This window comes from Pipistrellus kuhlii, unplaced genomic scaffold (assembly GCF_014108245.1).
Source record: "Pipistrellus kuhlii isolate mPipKuh1 unplaced genomic scaffold, mPipKuh1.p scaffold_m20_p_1, whole genome shotgun sequence".
In the NCBI taxonomy this organism is placed as follows: domain Eukaryota; kingdom Metazoa; phylum Chordata; class Mammalia; order Chiroptera; family Vespertilionidae; genus Pipistrellus; species Pipistrellus kuhlii.
Genome location: NW_023425404.1, coordinates 18599649 through 18616266, shown reverse-complemented (window position 1 = coordinate 18616266; position 16618 = coordinate 18599649). Strand labels below are relative to the sequence as shown.

The 16618-nt window shown below is 40.3% G+C and overlaps 1 protein-coding gene across 7 annotated transcripts in view; it reads left to right on the top strand.

The window, feature by feature from the left end:
- FUT8 (fucosyltransferase 8) overlaps window positions 1-16618 on the top strand; it is a 178288-nt gene that overhangs the window by 86994 nt on the left and 74676 nt on the right. The window lies entirely within an intron of this gene.

The window sequence follows — 16618 nt, the reverse complement described above, 5'->3', positions numbered from 1 at the left end:
AACCAAGGTACGTGCCCTTGACCGGAATCGAACCTGGGACCTTTCAGTCCGCAGGCCAACGCTCTATCCACTGAGCCAAACCGGTTTCAGCCAGACCAAGATTCTTTATCTACTCCCCTTTTCACTCTCTTACACAAGTAATAATAGATGGAATTAAGATGTTTCTAGAGTTGTGGTAAAGATCCACAGTTTATAACAAAGAGAAAATAATAGGCACATGTGTGTACAAACACGTGTGTAAATATGTATAAAACACGCTAAACTTTTTTTTAGTAAGGCAAACTTATTTATTTTAGTTATGTTCTGGTAATATTTTGTGACTAAGATTATATTGTTTGGTAACATTTAGAAAACTTTAAATAGTCATAAAACATGGTAACACAATTTTAACCCAGAATCTCAAGGATTCTTGGATTGTTAAAATATTGCTAAATATAAAAATTACTGGAGCTTAGATTTGCACAATTAATTAGTGTTTATGCATACCTGAGTTTATAAAAGCAAATGTGCCCATGTGTTAGTTGTGTCATTAAACATCCATAATTTGCTTGTTTGGGGAAAAAGTAATCAATCTGAATTAATTATAATTGTGAATTATGTTTCATATTTGATGATAAATACAGCTGTACTACTTTTGAGTTCATGTAAACCAACATAAGTCTCACAAGCTATTTCCAAGTAGAGAGCCCACTGGACCTGAAGTAATTAATAGATAAGGATAATTGGTAAATAGAGCCATCCATTTATATACCAATAATTAGTATGTTTGTGTTCTGAAGAAATTTGTTTTTGTAAGTTAATATGCTATCACCAACCGTCATCCCTGTGACTATTTATATAATTAATAATATACTGTTTATATATTATAAATTATAAATAATAAAATATATTCAGATATTATATAATTATATATTAAGTAATATACAATTAATATTAACTTTAAATATAAAAGTATTTAAAGTTAATTTTCTGTGGTTTAAGAAAACTGAACCTAAAGAAGAAAACTTACCCTATTCACTCTTTTAGCTTAATTTTTCACTACTCTTGTTTTCCACCTTATTCTCCCTTTTCATTTTTAGTTTCTAGACTTCTGTGTACCATATACTCCGGCCATAAAAGATTATATTCATGTTTCCTGATTCTAGTGTGCTCTTTCATACTGCTGTTCCTTTGCTCATGCTCTTCCTTCTGTTGAAATGTCTTTCTCTTCATCATCCTACCATCTCTTCCTTAAATTTTAGGATGGCTCAGGTGTGGCTGCTCTTTTTAAGCTCCTAAGCTATACCAGGTGTCTGTCTGTCTGTCTGTCTGTTTGTTTGTTTATTTATTATCCTCAACCGAGGATATTTTTCTTTTTAAAAAAAATATATTTTATTGATTTTTTACAGAGAGGAAGAGAGAGGGATAGAGAGTTAGAAACATCGATGAGAGAGAGTCATCGATCAGCTGCCTCCTGCACCACCCCTACTGGGGATGTGCCCACAACCAAGGTACATGCCCTTGACCGGAATCGAACCCGGGACCTTTCAGTCCGCAGGCCGATGCTCTATCCGCTGAGCCAAACTGGTCTCAGCCGAGGATATTTTTCTATTGAATTTTAGGAAGAGTGGAACAAAGAGGGAAATACAGAAACGTTGGTTTGTTTCTCTCATATCATTTTATTGCTTCCTGCAAGAGCCCCAAAGAGAGCCCAAGAATGTGGCCTTGTCTGGAATTGAAGCTGGGATCTTTCATCTGCAGGCTGATGCTCTAACCACTGTGCCAAACCACCTAGGGCCAGATGTCTATTCTTGCTTTAATTCAAAATCTTATATAGAATCATAATTGTTATTATATGTTGCTTAACCCCTCTTTCACAATTTGTGTCTCACTTTTACAACAGATTGTGAGCTCCTTAAGGATAGAAGCTATTGCTGATTTATGTTTGTGTCTTTTAGGTGCATGGCATGCACTTGGAAACATTTTTTTTTTGAGTGAATTGTGGTTCTTAGTCTTACAGAGGTTATATTATCAGACTTTCTTTTTACTTTCTTCTCTCCTTTCTATCCCACTTATTCTTGTTATTCTCCAACCCCTCTTCCATCTTCTTCCTCTTTCAACTCTTCCCTCCTCAGTTTTGTTATTTCTTTGGAATATATAGAAAAGAGGCAATTTCAGCACTAAATGTTTGCCAGGAAAAAGGTGTCATAAAAATCTACCAATGGATACCAATTTCTTGTTCTTACAGATAATTTAGGTGGGTTTATTTATGCTAAAACATCATTCTTAAATAGAATACTGATTTCACTAGAAACTTCCTCATTAAACATCAGTCTATTAATAGTATATTTAACCGTATGCACGTAAAAAGAATAAGGAGTCATCGATCTATATAAACCTGAAAATAAGAATTTGTCACAGAGACAATTCCACACTGTGATGCTTCTCAGATCTTTGATATTCACTCTTTGCTTGTTAAGGTCCTTTTCTTAATGTGTTGACTCAAAGTTGTTCACTTTCACTCATGTAGTTTGAAGACCTCTCTTCTCATTTCTTTCCTTTCTTCTCACAGTAATAAAGGTATAACTTAAATTTTAATAATTTTTTTGACACAAGAAATGATCAAAATTTTTAAAAGGTGACCCATAGATATTGTAAATACATACAAAAGGATATATAATGGTAAATAAGTTCTCCCACTAACCTACTCTCTAAACCCCTCACCATAGACAATTGCCTATTCCATTTTCTTATACATCTCTTCAAGGATAACTCTCCCTGTGAGGAGAAAAGCAAATATATGACATATGTGTCTCCTCACTTGTTAGAGTACTCCCCAAACTATGCATTTAGTAAAGTTCATGGGTAGAAATTTAATATTTTAATAGCCACTTAAAACATGAAAAACATTAATTCTAAGACTTTGGAATTGGAAGTGACTTTGAAATGAATCTTTTTAACCAACATAGCCAGTTCATTCATCACATGGGATTTAAAAAGAGGCAGAAAAGTTTAAGCTTTTGCTAGAATCTTAATATCTTGACCTGTAGAATATTTCTTATATCTTAGCAAAACAAACAAACAAACAAACAAAATGATGGAGACCAGTGGGAAAATCCTTGAAATGTCTCTCTCCGTTTTAACAATCCGGAATACTATAATGGAAAAGGTTTCATTGTCTAGATGGCAGCATAGAACCTAATATGTCATTTGTTCATTTCTTAAGTGTGTCTTAGTGACTGGAATCTGTCAGGTACAGCTATATGGGAGGAGTATAGTCCTTTTGTGAAGTGGGAACACAGTAAAAGCCTATGAGTCTAGAAGGTTTCAAGACACTACTATGTAACTTTAGGATTCAGTACTTCAATGAAACCTTACTTAAAACATTGTTTTCCTAGTCTTGCCATAGTTGGAAATAGGTTTTATAGTTCAGGCTGGACTATATGCCTGAGGGCAAAAAATAGTAATGTTCTTTCACTTCCTTCTGTTACTCCATCTGCCTTGTTAAAGTTTTCTTGCATCAAAGAATGGTGTTACTATTGTTTTTTGGGAATATTTACACATTTCTCTTATCATTGTCGGGGGAGAGCATTTCCATTTTAACTTGGGCAAATGTTGTGTCCTGCTGGTTGAGTTATTTTTACGTATATTGTAAAAAAAAAAAAAAAAAAAAAAATACACACATATTTATAGCAATATGAAAGAGAAAGATGCAAATTGACTATACTTCCGTGATGCCCAATTAACCCAAAAAAGATGGCAGGTTAATTTGCATACACAGGCACCAAGCCACCAGAGGCAGGGCAGTGCCAAGTGGCCTGGGTCCCAGGGATGGGCACCAAGCCTGCAGCCTCCCGGAACCATTGCCGCCCCCCGGAGGTGAGGGCCCTGCCAAAGCAGTCTTCCTAGGACCATCTCCGGCCCTGGGAGGCCAGGGCAGCCCCGCCAAGCAGCACAAGCCATGGCCCAGCTTAGGCCCGGACTAAAACGTTGACAGTAAGTCCTTTTAGTATAACTGGGCCCACAGAACAATCATTTCCTTTTCTATAGAACACATAACTCTGACACACTATTTACAATTAAATAAGTTCCATATTGCCAAAACCGGTTTGGCTCAGTGGATAGAGCATCAGCCTGCAGACTCAAGGGTCTCAGGTTTGATTCCGGTCAAGGGCATGTACCTTGGTTGCGGGCACATCCCCAATGGGATGTGTACAAGAGGCAGCTGATCGATGATTCTCTCTCATTGATGTTTCTAACTACCTATCCCTCTCTCTTCCTCTCTGTAAAAAATCAATAAAATATATTAAAAAATAAGTTCCATATATTTTGACATTTTCCAGCCCTGGAAGGGTACATATAATGATCAGTAAAGTGAGAAGATGAAAAGAATTTTTAGGCTTTTAAAGATGTAACTAATTTCTGTCTAGAAGACACATCAATTCAAAAAGTGATGGTTTTATTATTCTATAGGACATTAGCCAGATTATATCTAATTTAGCAGTTTTAGGCTGCAGGCTCCTCCCTGGCTGGGGCCCAGGTCAGGGCTTATGCAGGAAGCAACCAATTGAAGTGTCCCTCTCCAATTGATGTTTCTCTCTGACTTTCCCTCTCTCTTCCATGCTCTCTAAAAATCAATGGAAAAAATATCCTCAGGTGAGGATAAAAAAAAAAAGTCATATCCTATGAAAGAGACATCTTGGAAATGCCTAAAGAAAGTTGTCATTTTTTCTTTGGTGATGAAGGGACTGGAGTCCATGTTGATGAAAACACCTTTGCATCTGCAGTGGCCAGCAGTGGCAGCAGCAGTGGGGTGATGGGGCGGTGCCTTTCCCTGATCAGCTAGATTGCCTCCTGCAGAGGGAGGCTCACTGACAGCTTAGGCCTGCAGGGAGCCCGTCTAAGCCATCAGTAAGACATCCCCTGAGGGTTCCTGGACTGTGAAAAGGGGAAGGGTGGGCTGAGTAACCCCTCCCCCCACGCACAAATTTCATGCACCAGGCCTCTAGTCCTGTATAACAAAAACCTAATGCAAATCGACAGAATGGCATAATGACTGGTGGAATAATTGGTCATGATGAAGTGCACTAATCACCAGGGGGCAGATGCTTAATGCAGGAGTTGCCCTTAGCCTGCAGGCCCCAGGCTAGCTAAGGTGGGTGCCAGCAGGGCCCCCCCCCCCCCATCACTCTGTTGGTCACCCTGTAAAGGGAGGCGACTGGCGGTGGCAGCAAGGGGCAGGTCAGGCTGGCAAGCAGGTGGCGGTGGGGTGGCAGGGCTGGCAAATGGGCAGTGCCAGGCCAGCCAAGGTGGGTATCAACAGGGGGGCCCCCCAATCACCCAGCCCGTCACCCCTCAGATTGGCCCTGATCCCAGGCCTAGGGACCCTACCCATGCATAAATTTGTGCATCGAGCCTCTAGTGTAGCATATAACATGAAATAATGGAAGTACGTAAATACTTTGTTGATACTTTCTAAACTGTTAGGGTTGCTAAAGGAGGAATGCACAAGGCCAAAAGGGGTAAAGAACTATGAATTTATTAGGTCATCTAGAAAACCTGATGGGCTGAGCCCCCAAAATGGGGCCAGCCCCCAAAGGTGGGGAGTCAGAGGTTTGTAGAGGACTCTGGGCAGGCTTTTTCTGGGCAGAGAATCTCTGTGCATGCCCAGATTCTGAGAAACTCTGGAGGGGAGAGATAAAGGAAGTATAGTCACTTAGCAAGTGGATGTGGTGTAAGCAAGTGGAGTGCCCACTGTGAAGTGGCCTAAAGGTCGGTTCCCAGGGGTGGGGGTATTGATTCAATTATTTTTATCAGACCTAACATTGCAGCCTTTTTGTTTTATGGAGTAGGGACGAAGGTCATATCTCTCATATTTACTTCCTGCTGAGGGGCGAACGTTGAGATCACAGAGCAATGGACTGAAAGTAGTTGGCAATAGCATGATTTCCCCAAGAGACTGGTTGGTGAAGGCTCGAAAAGAGTCCTATTGGGTGACTTGGAAGGTAAAAGCTAGTCCTGAGGCTGCCACAGTATCACTTGTCTGGTTTTGCCTCTTTTCTGGGCCTTGAGCTTAAATATAACTGAGGCCTAGATGTTATCTGTAGGGAGGAAAAGATCAGGGGTCTAAGTTGCCTGACTAGTGATAAGAAAGGGAAGGATAGGTTACCCTAAAGGTGAGGTTCTTATTTTCCCAGTTTTGCTCCTTGGTAGGTACCTGGAGCTTTCTTCCCTGGTGAGTTTCTACACCTGTACCTGGCTCATAGTCTTTGCTCTGGAGATCAGAGGGATGAGGAAGCCTGGGCACAAAAGGAGGTTGTGATGATATGTAGGGATGGTATTTCCTGAGTACAAGTAGGGCTTGTGACCTGGTGGAGATAAACTGTTTTATGATTTTAGTATTATTGAAGTAAAAGCTAGAAAAACAAGAATTATGACAAATGGTCGGGTGGAGGGAAAGAGACATTAGTTTGGAGGGTTGTATACCAAAATTTGATGTGTACGAAAATTAGGTTTATTCTCAAATCATTTGTTCTTATGTGTCCTTGGTTTAGGGAAGATCTGGATTTTCTAGATGGTTGAAAACTGCTGTTTTACTATCTCAGTTTCCCTATTCTGCTTGTTTTAACATTTCTCCCTATAAAACTTCTTTACCAAACTTTCTTACAACTTTTACAAATCTTCTTACAACTTTCACAAACATTCTTACAACTTTAACTCACTTTCTTTTTCCTTTAGGATGCATGCCCATGCTTATGCCTTCTATTGTCAACTCTTAGAAACCTTAATTTTCCAATGATAACAACAAAAAAAGTAAACAGCCAACATTTCTTAGACTGACATTTATGAACATTCTCACTTTCAAGAAACATACCTTTAATAAAGCACAAGTCATTACATTAACAGTTTCAAATCTACTTTATAGATTTTCTGTAACAAAAGCTAAAATCAGGTGAACTTAAAACTTATTGAAATATTTAGATGTTTATCATTTAACCCAGCAATGCTCCAAAGCTTTTAAGATGCCGAAGAAAACTTTGGAGGAAAGGCTGTGGGGAGGGACCTGGCCCCACAGCCTGCTCTAAGACTGCAGTTTCCAGGCCTCCAGCCACTTGGATTTAAAACCGCCACATTTTTCCTTAGAGATAACATGCTAAGGTTTGGGTGATAATGAGTTCAGTTTCTGATAGTAGCTGCACTGTTGAGTAAGAATTTGTGGTTTTAGTAAAGAAACTGTTCTTTGGTAGGGGGGAGGGTGAGAAGGCGCTGAGGTGAGAGCAATTTTAGAGCATTAAAGGAGTGAGAATGCCAGCCTTGGCATCTAAAGGCTCAGTGAGGTCCCCTCGCTGTACCCCAGAGCGGCTTTGTGAGAAGACAAAAGTTGGGAACTCAGAGAAAAAGTATTCAGCGAGCGCAAGAAAGGAGACCATTTCTTGTCCAGAGAAGGGTTAAGTCATGGAGGAGATGAGGAGATAAGGCTTTTACAAACCAAGGAATGGCTGGGCCTTATAGGCTGAGAGAATGAAACTGAGGTAGTTGACTGTGTGAGGGCTTTATGAGGGGATGTGCAGTAACACCAGTTGGGCACCAAGGTAGAACAAGGAAAGAGTGGATAAAGTGGGTTTCTAGTAAGATGCAGTATACTGGCAGAAGTGAGGTGGCTAATGGCTGTGAGATTAATCTGTCACCCCAATAATAGAGACTGAGAAGGAGACAAGGGTGCCAGGGAATTTGGGAAGGGCAGAATAAGTGGCCCCAGTGTCGATTAAAAAGGAGATTGGCTTACCTGCCACCACAGTCATTACCTGAGGCTCTGTCCTATTCATGTAAGTCTGTGGAGCCCTGTCAGGGCCTGGGCAGCTTCAGTCTTTGATGGCCAGTCCCAGGAGGTCTGGGAGCTCCAAACTGGATTCAGAGGGTGGCGTTGCTGAAGTCGACCTGCAGGGGCCAGTGGCCTTCCCTCCCTCAACTTAGGCAGGGCCCAACCAGGGGTCCCGGGTTTCAGCACCAAATGTTAGGGTCGCTGAAGGAGGAACCCATGAGGCCAGAGTGGTAAGGAATTATAAATTTATAAGGTGACCTCCTGCATTCCTCCTTCCATGACCCTAAGGTAGTAAACAAAGGCTAGTTTTGGGGCAAAACATGAATTGTTCCTTCATAAGAATAGAATGTGGAGTAAGCTTTACATTTTCCTATTTCAATGTGAAAACATTTACATTTATCTTTGACCTTTATTAATAGTCTGTGTGGCTTTCTCTTGGCCTATTACTTGTCCTTGTTTTCAATGAAAGGCAAGAAGAGTTTAGATTGAAGTATTTGAGAACATGAAAGGGGCATAGGATTCTACTTCTGAAAGCTTAATACATTTTTATCTATGAGCTACAACTTCCTTGTTCTGACAGTTGTGTTACACCTCATCCAGGCAGCAAGATGATATACAAAAACACACGTCCAAGTCTTTCTTTGAGAAGGTTAACCCTCAGGTGTTGATAATATTCACCTCACAGGGGTTTAGTTAGCATTAGCAAAGCAGCTTTATAACTCTTGGATGAAAGGCCATTATTGAGGTTGGGTAGTACTATTATGATTGTAATTTTGCAAGCCAGTGATCATTTTTTCATTGGTTACAGGAGGGGAAAAAAGCTGAGGAGAATCTTTTGATCTTATTCTCTCAGGTAGTACAGTTTAAAGCTAGAATTCTTTATGAAGTAGGTCCCATCTTTACTGTGTCAGCTGAAAATGAGTTGTTGCCTTTTCCTTAAATTATTCTGATACATTAGCCAAGAAAAATGTGCACTGTTAAAACAGGATTTTGGTGTGTGTGTGTGTGTGTGTGTGTGTGTGTGTGTGTGTGTGTGTGAGAGAGAGAGAGAGAGAGAGAGAGAGAGAGAGAGAGAGAGAGAGAGAGGGAGAGACATTGAGAGAGATAGAAAAGATAGAGAGAAGGAATGAGGAGTGAGGGAGTGTGTGAAGTGTATAATCTAGTGGCAGTGCACTTTACTACTTTACTGATGTGGTTAACACTGCAGGCAAACAAGTCACACATTGATAATAACACATCTTTGCTTGACTTGGTTGTAACAAATGGTGTAAAATCTATTGCAATATATATATATGAAAGAGCCATTATTTTTTTGTTTTTGCTTTTCCAATAGGGACAAAATGGTCTCTGTGATTTCGTTTGGCTTTTGCTGATTACTAACGAGATTGGATGTGTCTTCATATTTTTTTAAATTTTTTTTTTTTTTTACCATAAGTGTTTTTCTTTAATCCCTTTTTAATAATAGAGTAACAATTTAGCAGGAAATAAACAAAATGTCATTGCTTCTAGATCTCACCCTTTAGCTCTTCAGGAAGTTTTCAGTTTCTTATTAACTGAGGGATTAATTATGAAAAATTTTCTGCAGCTTTGAGCATTTGCAGCCTTATGTGCAATTGTTGTTTTTTTTGCTAGCTCCATTTATAAAAAAAATCATTAGTTTAAAAAAATATATATATTATTCTTTGGAGAGAGAGAGTGAAACATGGATTGGCTGACTTCTGCACTTCTCCTACTGGGAATCGAGCCTGCAACTAAGGCATGTGCCCTGACAAGAAACCGAACTGTGACCTCCTGGGTCTTAGGTCAGTACTCATCCATACTGGCAGGACTATTTCTTTATTTTTTGAGTGAAAAGGTAGAGTAAGGAAAATACTCACTATTTTAATAAAGAATAATATAGCTTAACTAAAATGAATCTTGAAGTTAAGTGGAAAACCTACTACATTTATTTTATTTTTTAGATTTTTATTATTGATAGGATTACAGATATCTCCCATTTAATCTCCTTTTATCCCCCTTCTCCCTAGGCCCCCTCCCCAGATCTTTATTACCTATTGCCTGTGTTTTTGGACTATGCATATCTATCTATCTGTCTCTGTATATATAAAATCCTAATATGCAAATAGACTAAATGGCAGAAAAACCGAACAACCGGTTGCTATGATGTGTGCTGACCACTAGGGGACACACAAGGAACATGGCGGGCATTGACAGCAGGTGGTAGAGCATGGAACATGGCAGGCATCTGCCATGATGGGATGGTGGAGCAGGTGAGCATCAGTGTCAGACCAAGGTGGGGCCCTGGTCGCTGTCATCAGGGTGAGCATCTGGTGGTTACTGAAAATTCTTTGCTTCTGTACAGCACAATCCCGCTGGGTGCTCGTACCTGCTGCTGGAGCTGGAGCCACCGCTCATACCTGCTTCTGGTGGCCAGCTCTGGCCCCGATTGCCCCTCAGGGCTTCTCCACCTACCCCTGTTTCTTTTATTTTTTCCTTTTTTAGTTTTTTAAAAAATAAATCTTTATTGTTCAGATTATTACAAATGTTCCTCTTTCCCTCCCCCCACAATTGCTCCCCTCCACCAGGTTCCCACCCCACCCTCTGCCCTTTCTCCACCCCCCATTGTCTTCATCCATAGGTGCACAGTTTTTGTTCAGGCTCTTCCCGCACCCTCCACTCCCCTTTTCCCCAATATAGTCAGTCCACTCCCCTTCCATACCTCTGATTCTATTATATTCACCAGTTAATATTGTTCATCAGGTTTTTTAATTCCCTTGGCTTTTAGTTTCACTTGTTGATAGTTACATATTTATTGATCATAATTTTTATCTTTATCTTCTTCCTCTTCCTAAAGAACCAACCCCCTTCAGCAATTCATACAATTCTGGTTTGGCGGTGATGAACTCCTTTAGCTTTTTTTCATTTGTGAAGCTCTTTATCTGGCCTTCGATTCTGAGTGATAGCTTTGCTGGGTAGAGTATTTTTGGCTGTAGGTTCTTGCTATTAATCGCCTTGAATATTTCTTGCCATTCCTGTCTGGCCAGCATGATTTCTGTTGAGAAATCAGCTGACCATCGTATGGATGCTCCTTTATAGGTAACTACCTGCTTTTCTCATGCTGCTTTTAGTATTCTCTCTTTGTCTTTTGCTCTTGGAATTTTAATTATGATTTGTCTTGGTGTGGTCTTCTTTGGATTTCTTTTGTTTGGGGTTCTGTGTGGTTCCTGGACTTGTAAGTCTATTTCTTACCCCAAGTGAGGAAATTTTCTGTCACTGTTTCTTTCAGTATTCTTTCGGTATCTTGCTCTCTCTCTTCTTCTGGGACCCCCATAATTCTGATGTTGGTTCGTTTGAAATTGTCCCAGAGGTTTCTTACACTATCTTCAATACAATCCATAAGATGGATTCTCTTATCTTCTTGCTTTCTGTGGAGGAGTGTCCTCTGGCTCTTTGTGTTCCAAATCTTTGACTTGATTCTTGTGATCTTCCATTCTGTTTTTAGGACTCTGTATAATATTTTTTATTTCAGACAATGTATTCTTTATTTCTAGTTGATCCCTTATCATATCCTCATAGGTCTTGTTTATTTTATCGGCCTTTTCTAGGAAATCCTTGAAAATCCTTATAAGCATGGTTTTGAACTCTATATCCAGTCGCTTCTTGTCCTCCATTTCTTTTGTTTGTGATCTGTTTCCTTGTCTCGGCATTTTCACAGCTCCCCTGAATTGGTAGGATGGTTTTGTGTGCTAAGGTGTCCTGTATGGTTCAGTGGGTCAGCCTCCCAGTTCCTGAGGTGGACAGTCTTGGTGTAGCCCTTTGTGGGCTGTGTGTGCAGTCTTGTTGTTAAGCCTTGCTTATTGTTGGTATCACTGGGAAGCGTTGATCTCCAAGCCAATTGGCTTTGAGGATCAGAAGTATCTCAGCAAAAGGGTTTCTGTATCCCACTTGAATGGGGCGGAGTCTCGGGGTGACACAGACAAGTTTGTTGAATCCCGAGAGATTGGTTGCAGGCATGTGCACCTCTTCTTTGGTATACGTGCAGACAAGCTTTGGATTCCTGTTCCTCCCTCCCCAGGAGAGTCCTATTCACAGCGAACAAGAAAGCTAGCCACTGGGGGGGCTTCTGTGCTCTGCTTGGATGGGGCGGAGTCTTGGTGTGGTGCAGGCAAGCTTTGGTCAGCCCCTCCCTACAAGGGTCTGGTTTCTGAGTCTCACAGTAATGGCCTCTGGCTTCACACTCCTCCGAGAGATCTCTGCCCACTGCTTGACAGTCTGGCCTCTTCCTGTTTGGGGCCGTCTATCAGAGCAATAGGGTAGTTCTGTTTTCCTACCGAACAAGAAAGCTACCCGCGCATTAGCTGTCCGCCCTCTCTGTGTGCAGGGAGTAACCCAGTAGCGAACTCGGCCCGCCCTCTACGCGCTCTGCAAGCAAGCCAGCAGCGAGGTCTGGCGGCCGCCTTTTCGTGCTCGCAGTTCACCCCACCTTCATAGTTCCTGAGGTTCAGCGTGCCTTCTCTCTCCTTCCCAGATGGTAGAGCCTCCTCTCATCCAGCATCTGGCGCTTCAGGGCGATGTTTCTCCTGTTTTCCAGTTCTAAATTCAAATTTGTTGTGGTAGGCTGCATTCAGGTGACTACCCTATGCCGCCATCTTGGTTTCTCCCTCCCCCTGTTTCTGAGGGGAGATTGAGGCCAGCAGCCACCACTTGCAACCCTTATTGTGACCACCTCCCTTGCACCCACTGATGGTGCTGGCCCTGCTTGTACCCATTGCTGGCGCCAGCCACAATTGCTCCATGGTGTGGTGTTGGCAAGAGTGAGCTGCTGGCAGATGGGATCGGGGACTGGCGGGGGCACAGAGGATAGGCTGAGATCCGCCCTTGTGCCCACCACAACCTTGCGGCCCACAGTCTCTTTCAAGGTGCACAAATTTGTGCACTGGGCCCTAGTCTATATAATAAAAGCCTAAGCAACCTTTATGGTGGAACGACCAGAACAATCAGTCACTATGATGTGCACTGACCACCAAGGGGCAGACACTCAATGCAAGAGTTGCCCACAGGGAGAGCTCTCCTCAGCCAAAGCCAGACTCATGGCTGGTGAGCGCAACGGTGATGGCAGGAGCCTCTCCTGCCTGCACGGCATTGCTAAGGAGCATCGAGCTAAGCAGTAAGGAACCAGCAGGCGGATGGTAAGGAGTGAGGGGTCCCGGATTGCGAGAGGGCACAGTCCAGGCTGAAGGACACTCCTCAACCCCCCAGGGCACGAATCTGGTGGATCGGGCCTCTAGTCTCATATAATAAAGATGTGATATGCAAATTAACCCTCACACCCTCACAAGATAGCTGCCTATGAGCAGGCCAGCAGGGGTTAGTGAGGGACGACCAAATGACTGAACAGCAGGCTGCGTGAGATGACCAGCCAGCCGGGAGGTTAGTGAGCGACAACCAAACGACTAAACAGGCTGTGTGGGATGACCAGCTGGTAGGAAGGCCGTGAGGGGCGACCAGGACAGCAGAGGGTTAGTAAGAGGCAATCAGGCCAGCAAGGGGGGGAAGTTGGGAGCAATTAAGCTGACAGGGGGGCAGTGAGGGGCAACTAGGCTGGTGGGGGGCAGTTGGGGGCAACCAGGCTGGTAGAGGGGGGCAGTTGGGGGTGACTAGGCCAGTGGGGGGAGAGCAGTTAGGAGCAATCAGGTCAATATGCAGAGGCAGTGAGGGGCAATCAGTCTGGTGGGGGGGGGGGGGCAGTTAGCAGCAACCAGGCAGGCAGGCAGGTGAGTGATTAGGAGGTAGCAGTCCAGGATTATGAGAGGGATGTCTGATTATGAGATGGTTTAGGCCTAAACCGGGGATCAGGCCTAAACCAGCAGTCAGATATCCCCCAAGGGATCCTGGATTGGAGAAGGGCAGGGTGGGCCGAAGGAGACCCCCCCTCCTTCATGCATGAATTTTGTGCACCGGGCCTCTAGTAAGTATATATGTTATTTGGTTTATCTATTCTTGTTCCCCCATTCCCACATCAAGGTAAGTCAGTCCGTTTCATACCTCCATGCTTCAGGTCTTATTTTGTTGGCCAACTCACTTTATTCATTAGATTCTACAAATAAGTGAGATCATGTGATATTTGTCTTTCTCAGACTGGCTTTTTTCACTTAGCATATTATTGTCCAGGTCCATCCATACTGTCCCAAAGGGTAAGAGATCCCTCTTTTTTTACAGCTGTATAGGCATTTATTATATAAATGTCCCACAGCATTTTTATCTATTCATCTACTGATAGACACTTGGGCTGTTTTCAAGTCTTAGTTATTATAAATAACGCTGCTATGAATATAGGGATGCATATATTCTTTACTACATTTATTTTAAAACAGGGATAATTGTTCTTTAGCAAACAAACCAGATTTTCTTTTGTTGTTGAAATGTTCAGAGTTTATATAGATTCTATATTTCATACACTAAGGATATAGACTAAACTTTTCTACCTAATGCCCATTTATGGAAATGTTACATTAATATACAAAATAAAATGGTTGTGAGATGATGTGCTTTTCTAAGGATTTTCAGTGACAGTTTTATTTGTAAGAAATCTCTATTAAAAGTAATTAAAAAATAACACGAGAAACAGATTTCAAATGTGAATTCTTCAAATGTAAATCAGAATATTTAATTTTTGCTAGTGGCATTTATCTGGCACATATTTACTGTATTAATAACCCTTAAGTCTCCTATAATTGTCTGAGTATGGTTAACATGAATCTATTTAATTAACAGCTAGAATTTCATCAGCCGGATTTCAAAAGTATTTAGATAGGGACTTTCTTTGAACCTTGTGTCTGTTTTTCTATTTTAATAAGAATTTCTTTTTTTGATGTGAAATGATAAAGAAAATTTGTTTCACTCCAGAGTTGACTACATCTTTGTTAAAAGAAAAGCATCATATTTTCTCTTTTTCATAGTCTATGTACCTTAGAAAAGCATCATCGTATTTTCTCTTTTCCATAGTCTATGTACCAGTTTAAGACTAATCACTTGATTGAGAAGAAAGGCCACTTTGAATTAAGTAGAATTGACATATATACTCTATCGAAGAACTTGTTAAAAGTGATTTATCCTCCACAGCATTTTCTTCTATTAATTCAAGCTTAAACATTGCTGCAATTGCTGATAATTCCTTTATCTCATTTTTTCTAAAAGTGTCAGCATAAATATCACCTTTACTAGAAAATGCAAACGTATTCACTAACAATGGAAATGAAGTATATAAAATGATCTGACAAAAAAAATGATCTAGAATCTAAAAACTTTACAGAAGACTTGAAATTAATTTTTATTCCCTTTAGATTCTGTTGATATCCTCCCCTTTGATTATTTTTAATTGGATTAAATGGAAATATACAAATGATCTCATATACATATATATGCAAAATGAAAAGTTATCATTTGATGTGTTATGATTTTAACTTAAAGGTCTCCTATAATAAAAACCACTTTTTTTTTTACTTAGATGTAAATATGCACAGTTTGAAGTTTATTAACCATTGCTTTGATAGCAACAATGTTCATTTAGAATTCTTGGTATTGTCATATAATTTATGTAGTATTCCTTTCAAAGCTGTTAATTCATTTATAGCAGTTATCAAAACTGTTGCAGAGAAGAATTGTCTTCCTTTCTTATATGATAAGTATTTTAATGTTTCTAAAATTATTAAAATCCATTTTTTCATTCTCTTTCAAATTTTCCTAGGAGACTGATGTAGGTATGCAGAGCAGCTATGGAAGTTAAAAAAAAAAATCTTATTTTTTGATAGTTTCAAGCTAACATCTTCAAAATAGCATAGTAAGAAACTAGAAAAGAAACAAAACAATTCTTTGATGACCCAAACAGATTTCTTTTAAATCCTAGCTTTAAATTTAATTATTTTCTCTGATGGAACTTACTGTTTTCTAGTATATTGAGTTTTCCAAGCATGGTCTTTGTAAGCATTTACTTCGATATATAGATTCTTAATTTTTTTTTTCTAGACAGGTCATCCAATTTAGCTCAGCAGCATAATTCATACAAACATGCTGTCATAATTTTCTTTATAATCTTTATACAATTTTAAGGATGTACTGTGAAGATATTTCACAGCATTCTGTACTTTTCTACAGTAGAACACAATAAAAATGTTAATAGGTCACATTTATTGAGCACCTACTAGTATTTTAGAGAAGTTAGTCCTCCAAATGAGTCTTTGTGGTACTTTTGTTATTTTTGTAAATCAGATAAGGAAATGGGTGCTTAGAAAGGTTAAATAGCTTGTTTAGAATCACATAGCAAGTAAGTAGGACCTGGATCAAAGTCTACCTTCCTCTAAAACCTAAGGGTTCTGTTTCACTTAGTAATAATGTTTTTACCTCTGCCCCTGGTAATGCACCTAACCAGCAGTTAGATAGGCACTGATTCAAATGATCTTTACAGTGATAGTGATTAATTAATCTTATTATCCACACTTATTATCGTGATGTATACCCCAGAGTGGTGTGGCTTGGGATAAAAGTCACGAGAGTATGAAAAAAGGTTTTTTCTTTTGAGGCCTAGAAACTCTTTACACTTATCTTAAAACACTTGAGGATAATTGGACCCAAGTATCACTGACTAATAATGGACAACTAAATCAGGGTAATAGCCAGTCAGATATCTATAACTTATGCCATATCACAGTGAATTTATTCTTAATGTGTTTTGATTTATTCTGTTATAGAAAGAAATAATAAAAGCCTATATTCTAATTCTAGCTATATCAGTTACTACTAGCTCTATTCACTGAGCCA